The sequence below is a fragment of the Podarcis bocagei genome (genome assembly GCF_964188305.1).
Source record: "Podarcis bocagei genome assembly, contig: HAP1_SCAFFOLD_547, whole genome shotgun sequence".
Classification (NCBI taxonomy): Eukaryota; Metazoa; Chordata; class Lepidosauria; order Squamata; family Lacertidae; genus Podarcis; species Podarcis bocagei.
Window position 1 is genome coordinate 977 of NW_027669906.1, and position 8,255 is coordinate 9,231.

An 8,255-nucleotide genomic window follows, 5' to 3' on the forward strand; every position below is an offset into this window, starting at 1 on the left:
ATGGAAGATTACGTATTCTGTAGAACCTTTTAATGTCACTATTTTGGCAGTTTCATGTAGAAAGCACAAATGTTGCTGGACAACAATGGCCATCATCCCTGACCATTGATCATGTTGGTTGGTGCTGATGGGGCCTGCACTCCCAACAGCAGATGGATAGTCACAAGTTAGCCACCCCTGCTTTATAGCTTCCGGTTTCTGGACTTTGTAAATCAAATCACTTTTGACACCACATAGTGATGCAGGGTTTGGCATTTTGGATGCTTCTCGGAATTGGAACGAGGCCACCAACATGATAGAGCAGAAAGACCTTTGTGTCACATGCCCCTCATCAATTCAGCTCACATTATGTCAGGAGGTTCCCAACTTTTCCATGCTGATTTGTACATAAGTGCATGGAGTAGACAGATCTACTGGTATTAGTGAATTGGTTTAATTAACTGGGGATTGGTCATATAATCCAACATAGCCCGACAGCAGGTCTGTGTACAAAAGCCTTCCTTCTATTGGAGGATCAAAGACAGGAATTCCATACCTGCTGGGGGGAATCATGGCTGCATTTCACAAAGCGTTCAGTTGCAAGTATTTCTCAACCTGTGAACTTCCTGAGTCACTGTTCAGTAGAAACCAGCTTTTCTTTAGAAAAGGACAACACTCTCAACCTCCTTTGGTCTGTAGCGGGCCAGAAAAGTTGGAAGCCCATTATATTCCACATTTTCATACAATATTATCATCGTCATTTTCATATAGTATTTGGAAGCATTTAGTGTTCTTTAATAATGTGAAGCAGTTAATATTCCTTACGTCAATTTTAGAATAGGTTTTGAGGTAGCACGTCCAGATAAATTAATAATTTTTCTCTCTGGACTAGTATTGTGGGTTCAATAGTTTATGTGTGAGCTATGGATTTGTTCCAAATTAGGTCACATTATCTCAGTTTCTGAGGAAAGTCAGAAGCACTCTTTAGACTTCAAAGTTCAGATCAGCTTAAGAGAGTTGTTTTGAGTTTTTGTTTTTAAGGAGTTGACTGTTCCAGTAAGACCAAGTTTGCAGTAATGATGCAACACACACACACACACACACAAACACACACACACACACACACATATTACTGGAATGCATGTACTTTTAATCAGATCATGCCCAAGATATTTTGGTGGGGTTTTATTTTTACCCACTTAAGAGTTATTCATGTCTATAAGTTGAAAATTGCAATGGTATTTCGTAATTCATGCTTGGTACATATACTAAATGCATACCTAAATCACATCAACAGCCCAAATATTATTTGGGAAAAAAACCCATAGGAAACAGGAAAATGTAATATTTTATATGTCCAGCAGATGCACAGCAGGATCTGAGCAGAGTTAAGTGAGTCAGCATGTCCTGGTCTGGAAGGATTACAACATCAAACATACATGGACAAATCAAGAGGCTCAGGCTATTATTTTGTGTAGGTCATTAAGTGTTCTGGCTTCTGAAGAGTTACACTCATCTAATTATATTAAGCTGTCAGTTTTACAATAAATATTAGAAACAAATTGTGTACCTTACAGAGCAATGGCCAGTGAGTTCTGTGCAGGCTGATTGGGAAGATGGTGAATATTCCTCTACCCAGTTGTATGATATTCAGGTACCCTGGAAAACCAGAATCCGTGCATTATAAATCAACCAAAGGGTTGTCATGCTCCTAAACTGTGTTTGCCAGAATGGCCAAAACTGTTGAATTAGAAATATGTTGCATCATTTATTTATTTTTGTGAGTTGACTTTGCAGGGGTGGGGTGGATTTTGCTAGAGCAGACTGGTTCTCTGGTTGCTGTGACACATATCCAGGTTGCAAATCGACACATCAGGAGTTGAGTTTTCACCTGGTGCCAAAAAGATTGTCAGTGAAGGTGTGAAACAGATCTCCCTGGGAGCCGCAACTGGAAAGCCCATCTCCTCCAATCCTCCATCAGAGAAGGCCTCAGCTGATGATCTAAGGGTCCAGGCAAGTCTATATCAGAAGAGCCATTCCTGAAGATATTCACCCTATTCATACCCCATTCACTCCAATGGATTAGTCTGCACTGCATTTCATTAAACTCCAAAATCAGCTGCCTTAGGCAGCAGCCTCACTTCTACTTAATGTATAGCTCTGCAATACATCCTAGAAAGCCTTCAAAGAGTGGATAACTCATTATCTCAACACCTCTTGGGTGTTCAGCACAGCAACAAACCCTTAAAAAACTGAAGTTCAGCACACATACAAACTGCATAACTGCCAGTTCCTTGTTTTATTGCAATTTTCAAAGTCTTTATAAGGCCGAGCAATTCAGCCATGTACAGATGAGCTCAGAGATGAAAATACACCATCTAAGAACAGTGTGACTCAGTGTTTAATAGGTATGGACTCGGTTTAATTACACACAGTCTTCGTAAGCAAGGTTATGTTTATTTAGATGGGAAAATGACTTGCCAGGTTGCTCAGCTGACGGGTGTGAATGCAGAAATCCAGAAACATAAGTCAAGTTACTCCTAGCAGCTCATTTCCATAGCTGTACTTGGGGGGGGGGGGGAAATCACTGATGATTCTCAAGCCCTGAGGGGCCAAAACCAATGTCTTGCAGGAGATATGAGATCAGAGTTCCCAACATGTGTTCATTTTTATTAAGGCATGGGAGGGCGCTCTGATTTTTGAGCTTTCAGGGGGATTTAGATTGGGAAATGGCATGGGGAAGGGTGAGGCATCCAAATCAGTCTCCACAGTATCTTTAAAACTGTTGTGAAGTGGAAGCGGAAGAACTGATCATGGATCTTTTATGTAACGAATATTTTGACCCTTAATTTCAAGATTCTGTACGTGCTATTGGCTGTAGAGTGCAGGTTTAAGACTGAGCTTTTGTGGAATCATACTTAAACATTCACCATTTTTTAAATGTGCAATTAATCATACACAAAGGACATGGGTGGCGCTGTGGTCTAAACCATAGAGCTTAGGGCTTGCCGATCCCTGCAACGGGGTGAGCTTCCGTTGCTCAGTCCCAGCTCCTGCCAACCTAGCAGTTCAAAAGCACATCAAAGTGCAAGTAGATAAATACATACCGCTCTGACGGGAAGGTAAATGGTGTTTCTGTGTGCTGCTCTGGTTCGCATGGCCACATGACCCGGAAGATGTCTGCGGACAAAGTCGGCTCCCTCGACCAGTAAAGCAAGATGAGCGCCGCAACCCTGAAGTCGTCCGCAACTGGACTTAACGGTCAGGGGTCCCTTTACCTTTACCTAATCATACACATAAGCCTATATTTTATGTGCTGCTGGTGTTCAACAAACATCTAATAACTTTAATATGCATCTATTTTCAAGATGTATTTAACCAGTATCTTAATTCATCCGGGGTCTGGGGGCATCAATGTTACTCTGTCCACAGTAGAAAAGGAAACACTAACCATAGTTTTTCCTGTGGGCTCCTGATTCGCACTATACAACCGTGAAGGGGTATCTTTAAAAAAAGAAAAGAAAAGGATATCCAAAGATATTTCAGGGCAAGACAAATCAAGTGTGTGTTTTATGACATCTCTATTTCAAAGTGGCTGCAGGATGCCTAGCTTACATAGGGAAAGCCCGTTGCATCAGAAAGATACTACATGGAAAAAAACTTGCTCAGTTGCTGCAATGAAACTTGTGCAACCTACCATTTTTGGTCAAACTGCCTTTCTTTCATTCAATTACTGTTATAAATGCTACCAGACATTACATCAGATCTTTCCGCAGAGAGAAAAATAAACAAATAAAAGGACAACCATTGCTAGCAATTTTAACCATTTACTTGTTAACTTTAACAGATTGAGGTTGAATCCTGACAAGACAGAAGTACTGTTTTGGGGGGACAGGGGGTGGGTGGATGTGGGGGTCTCCCTGGTCCTGAATAGGGTAACTGTGCCCCTGAAGGACCAGGTGTGCAGCCTGGGAGTCATTTTGGACTCACAGCTGTCCATGGAGGCACAGATTAATTCTTTGTCCAGGGCGGCTGTCTACCAGCTCCATCTGGTACGCAGGCCGAGACCCTCTGTCTCGCCAGAGTGGTGCATGCTCTAGTTATCTCCCGCTTGGACTACTGCAATGTGCTCTATGTGGGACTACCTTTGAAGGTGACCCAGAAACTGCAATTAATCCAGAATGCGGCAGCTATACTGGTGACTGGGAGTGGCCGCCGGGACCATATAACACCAGTCCTGAGAGATCTGCATTGGCTTCCAGTACATTTCCGAACACAATTCAAAGTGTTGGTGCTGACCTTTAAAGCCCAAAACGGCCTCGGTCCTGTATACCTGAAGGAGCGTCTCCAACCCCATCATTCAGCCCAGACACTGAGATCCAGCGCCGAGGGCCTTCTGGTGGTTTCCTCACTGCAAGAAGCAAAGTTACAGGGAACCAGACAGGGGGCCTTCTCGGTAGTGGCGCCCACCCTCTGGAACACCCTCCCATCAAGGAAATAAGCAGCTATCCTATTTTTAAAAGACATCTGAAGGCAGCCCTGTTTAGGGAAGTTTTTAATATTTAATGTTGTATTGTTTTTAACACTCGATTGGGAGCAAGCCCAGAGTGGCTGGGGAAACTCAGCCAGATGGGTGGGGTATAAACATTTTTTATTATTAATTATTATTATTATTATTATTATTATTATTATTATTATTATTATTGTTATTATTATTATTATTATTATTATTATTTAGCTGCAGCAGCAACCCTCTTATATTTAACAGATTTCTGTACAGGTGCTTTTTTCTGAAGCACCCATACATTGGCTTTAGGCCAATTTGAAATGTCAGGGGATCCTCACCCACTGTCTTTGCTTGAAGCAGCAGGAGGGGATCTAAACTAACACATGTGTGCGCATTGGTACAATGTGCTCTTGCCGTCTGCACCAGGAAATGAACAGTCTAAATATGGGGTCCTGCCTTAAGATCCCGTTTCTGCTTTACAAGGTATACACTGCAAGGTATACACTGTTTTGCAGTCAGTGGCGTGCAGTGAATTTTTTCATTGGGTAACAGTTAGGGCCAGAGGTGCCAGCTTGCAAGGGCGATTATGGGGGCCCAATGTTGTGCACGTGAGTATCTTGCTTCCCTGCCTAATCAGGCCAGAAGCTTCCTGGGCTTTGGGTAGGAGGTGCCAAGGGAACATTTAGGGGACTAGCCTAGTCCCCCTGGTCCAACTGACCACACACCACTGCTTGCAGTCCCTACTCCCATGACCTTTCACATCAAAGCAGCAGCCTCAGGAGATGGAGAAGTATCCCTAATAACTGTCAGGACACAGTTTAGATGCTGGGCACCATCATAAGCTGTCACACGGAAAGACTAGCTGGCAAGAGGTGGGGGAGAAAGGGTGACTCATCTACTCCATGGTTTCCTTCTTTGCAATTCCTCCTTGTGTCAAGAAGGAAATAGGTGTTGTCAAAATGCTTTGAGGATCAGCACTCATGAGGCCTGTTAGTTTAGAGCCACCCTGGTAATCAAAGCTAGCTTATCTGCTTCTTGCTCTCCTTTTGCCTTCTTGCCCCTACTGAGGCTTCTGGCACAGCAGATTTCCATTAACTGCACTTCTTGTATGGGCAGATAAATGGAGGAAAGGCAGCACACCCAAAAAGTCACTTGTCAGCCTGGCAAATTCTTTGCACAGAATCTGTTATACACATGAAAGTTCCCTGTCTGCAAGAGTTTCCCCATTAAGTTCAGTGGTGTGGACAATTTTGTGATGGATCCAGAGAGCTTTTCCTTTCGCCAAAACAAATATGGAAGTGCTACATGAGCACACATAAAGCTTTACAACTGCATCATATGATGTCCATTATTAATAAAAATGTAAGAGCAGGCTGGGCCACCCCAGTTCTCCATCTAGTCTTGCAAACCAGTTCTCCAAATGCCGCTGGGATTCAATCACAAGAGCACTCTTCTGTCCTGCGGCAACTGGTATTCAGAGGCATTGCTGTCTGCAACTGCAGAAGGCAGAGCACAGCTATCTTTGTTTGCTTGTTTGTTTATTCATAATTATCTCTTAACCTCGGACTTCCCAGTTCATCTCTCCATGGCATTCTAGGTACAGTGGTACCTCGGGTTAAGTACTTAATTTGTTCCGGAGGTCCGTTCTTAACCTGAAACTGTTCTTAACCCGAGGTGCCACTTTAGCTAATGGGGCCTCCCGCTGCCGCCACGCCGCCGGAGCATGATTTCTGTTCTCATCCTGAAGCAAAGTTCTTAACCTGAGGTACTATTTCTGGGTTAGCAGAGTCTGTAACCTGAATCGTCTGTAACCTGAAGTGTATGTAACCCGAGGTACCACTGTAGTCTTTTGTCAGCTGCATAATCTACTATTCCACCCATTTTCGTCTCAAATCTTCCATTATTTAATGTTATCTGCTGCTCATATGTTCATTCCTACTTGTAGGTTAAACTATTACACCCTCTGAGATACTCTTAAAAACACATCCACTCATCTCTACCCATGACTCATCTTTATTTCTTAGTTTTGCGGTCATAGTTACTAATTGTGCGTATTATATCAATTTATTCTGCCATATTTCCTTCAAGAGTATCTCTTTTTCTTTCCATGTCCCCCTCTCCGCATATACCACTCTAGCTGCGGGTGTCGCATATAAAAAGAGATTTGAGTGCCTTTTTCGGGACATCATCACTTGTTATCCCTAACAGAAGTGCCTCAAATCTTTTGGGAAATGTGATCTTAAGGATGTTTTTTAATTCTGTTTGAATCATCTCCTGGGATTCTCTAGCATATTTACATGGCCACCACATGTGGATCAAGGTTCCCTCTACCTCTGCCCTCTACCTAAAGCACAGCTATCTTGGCTAGCAGTCATTGACAAATCTCTTCTCCATGAACTTGTCTAATCCTCCTTTAAAGTCATCCAGGTTGGTGGCCATCAAAGTTTAACTATGTTTAACTATGTGTTGCATAAAGAAGCGCTTCCTTTTGTACTCATCTGTCTTCTAGGCTGATTCTATTTTGGCTTATTGCCCTGAAATAAGTCCTGTTATTCCACAAAACTGCTATTCAGATCCTATACATTGCTAATTTTAGATACATTTGCCATTCCTTCTTGACAAATACATTATATAACTCGTGAGTACTTTTTAAAAACTATCGTTTCTATCTCTTCTCTTTCTGTACTACTATATATAGGAAACAAGTATCCTGGCAGGCTTAAAATTAATCTTTAAAGAGGATCAAACAAAGTGGGGGGGGGGGAAATAAAGGATTAAACAAAAATACATTTTTCATTATTATTATTAGGCACCACTTTAGGGCTATTTTCTTGTTCATCTCCTGTCAGATTTCTCAAATGAATTTGACATGTATATAGACCAAAAGCACACACATTCATCATATTTTGTATTTAGGTTTATGACTCAGATTAGTGTTGGGATTTATGGTTGGACAGGCTTACCAGAACTTCAGATGCTTGTTCTCTTCAATTGATATTTTGAAGAAAGATGTGGGACACAAACACTTGTTGTATACTAGAACCGTTCTATCCCAAACTGCATGTTTAGGTGGGTCAAGGCTTGTTTCGCAAAAAGGATGGGTGGTGGTGTGTTTTTTAAATCTTCCTCCTTCCCACGCTCAGGAAAGCCTTGGAAAAAAATTAAACATAAGAAAGGTTTTCGTAAATTGAATGTTTCATTGTTAGGGTTAGACAAACTGGAAAGCTGGTAGTCAAATTTGTCCCATAATTCACCTGTGAAAGCACTTGTGGCAGCGAAACTGAGATTCAGCTATCCTGCAAGTGGAAGCAGTGGCGTAGCGTGGGGGGTGCAGGGGGGCCCGGCCGCACCGGGCCCAACATCTGGGGGTTAGGGTTAGGGGGCGCAAATTACTTGCCTTGCCCCGGGTGCTGACAACCCACGCTACGCCACTGAGTGGAAGGAGAAATGCACAGACAAATCGTTATCATCTAGCTACACGCAGCCTGGCAGTAGCAGCTTTTGCTAGCCTGGTACCCTCCAAATGTTAAGGACTATTTACATGTTGGAGATGATGGGAGTCATAGTAAAAAATAGACTCTGCTTTACCCTAAATTGGCCAATGGGTCAATAAGGTCCCTCCACCAGTCTGTAACTCTGGAAAGAAAAAAAAGCATTCCTGGTAAGGCCTTATAGTAATTTCACACATCTGCAACCAATCTATTCACTCCTTGGCTATTTGCTGCTTGCTCATTTGATTACATTCCTTTGACCATTTCACTTACCAATA

General features: G+C 42.5%; 1 long non-coding RNA gene across 1 annotated transcript; it reads right to left on the reverse strand.

Moving 5' to 3' along the window:
• Positions 1 to 351: 351 nt before the first annotated feature.
• LOC308579646 lies at positions 352 to 7,614 on the reverse strand. The gene is made up of 3 exons (XR_014004569.1): positions 7,450 to 7,614; positions 1,550 to 1,638; positions 352 to 672 (listed from the first exon to the last, which is right to left on the reverse strand). It is a non-coding gene; the product is annotated as an uncharacterized lncRNA (long non-coding RNA).
• Between the last annotated feature and the right edge of the window lie 641 nt (positions 7,615 to 8,255).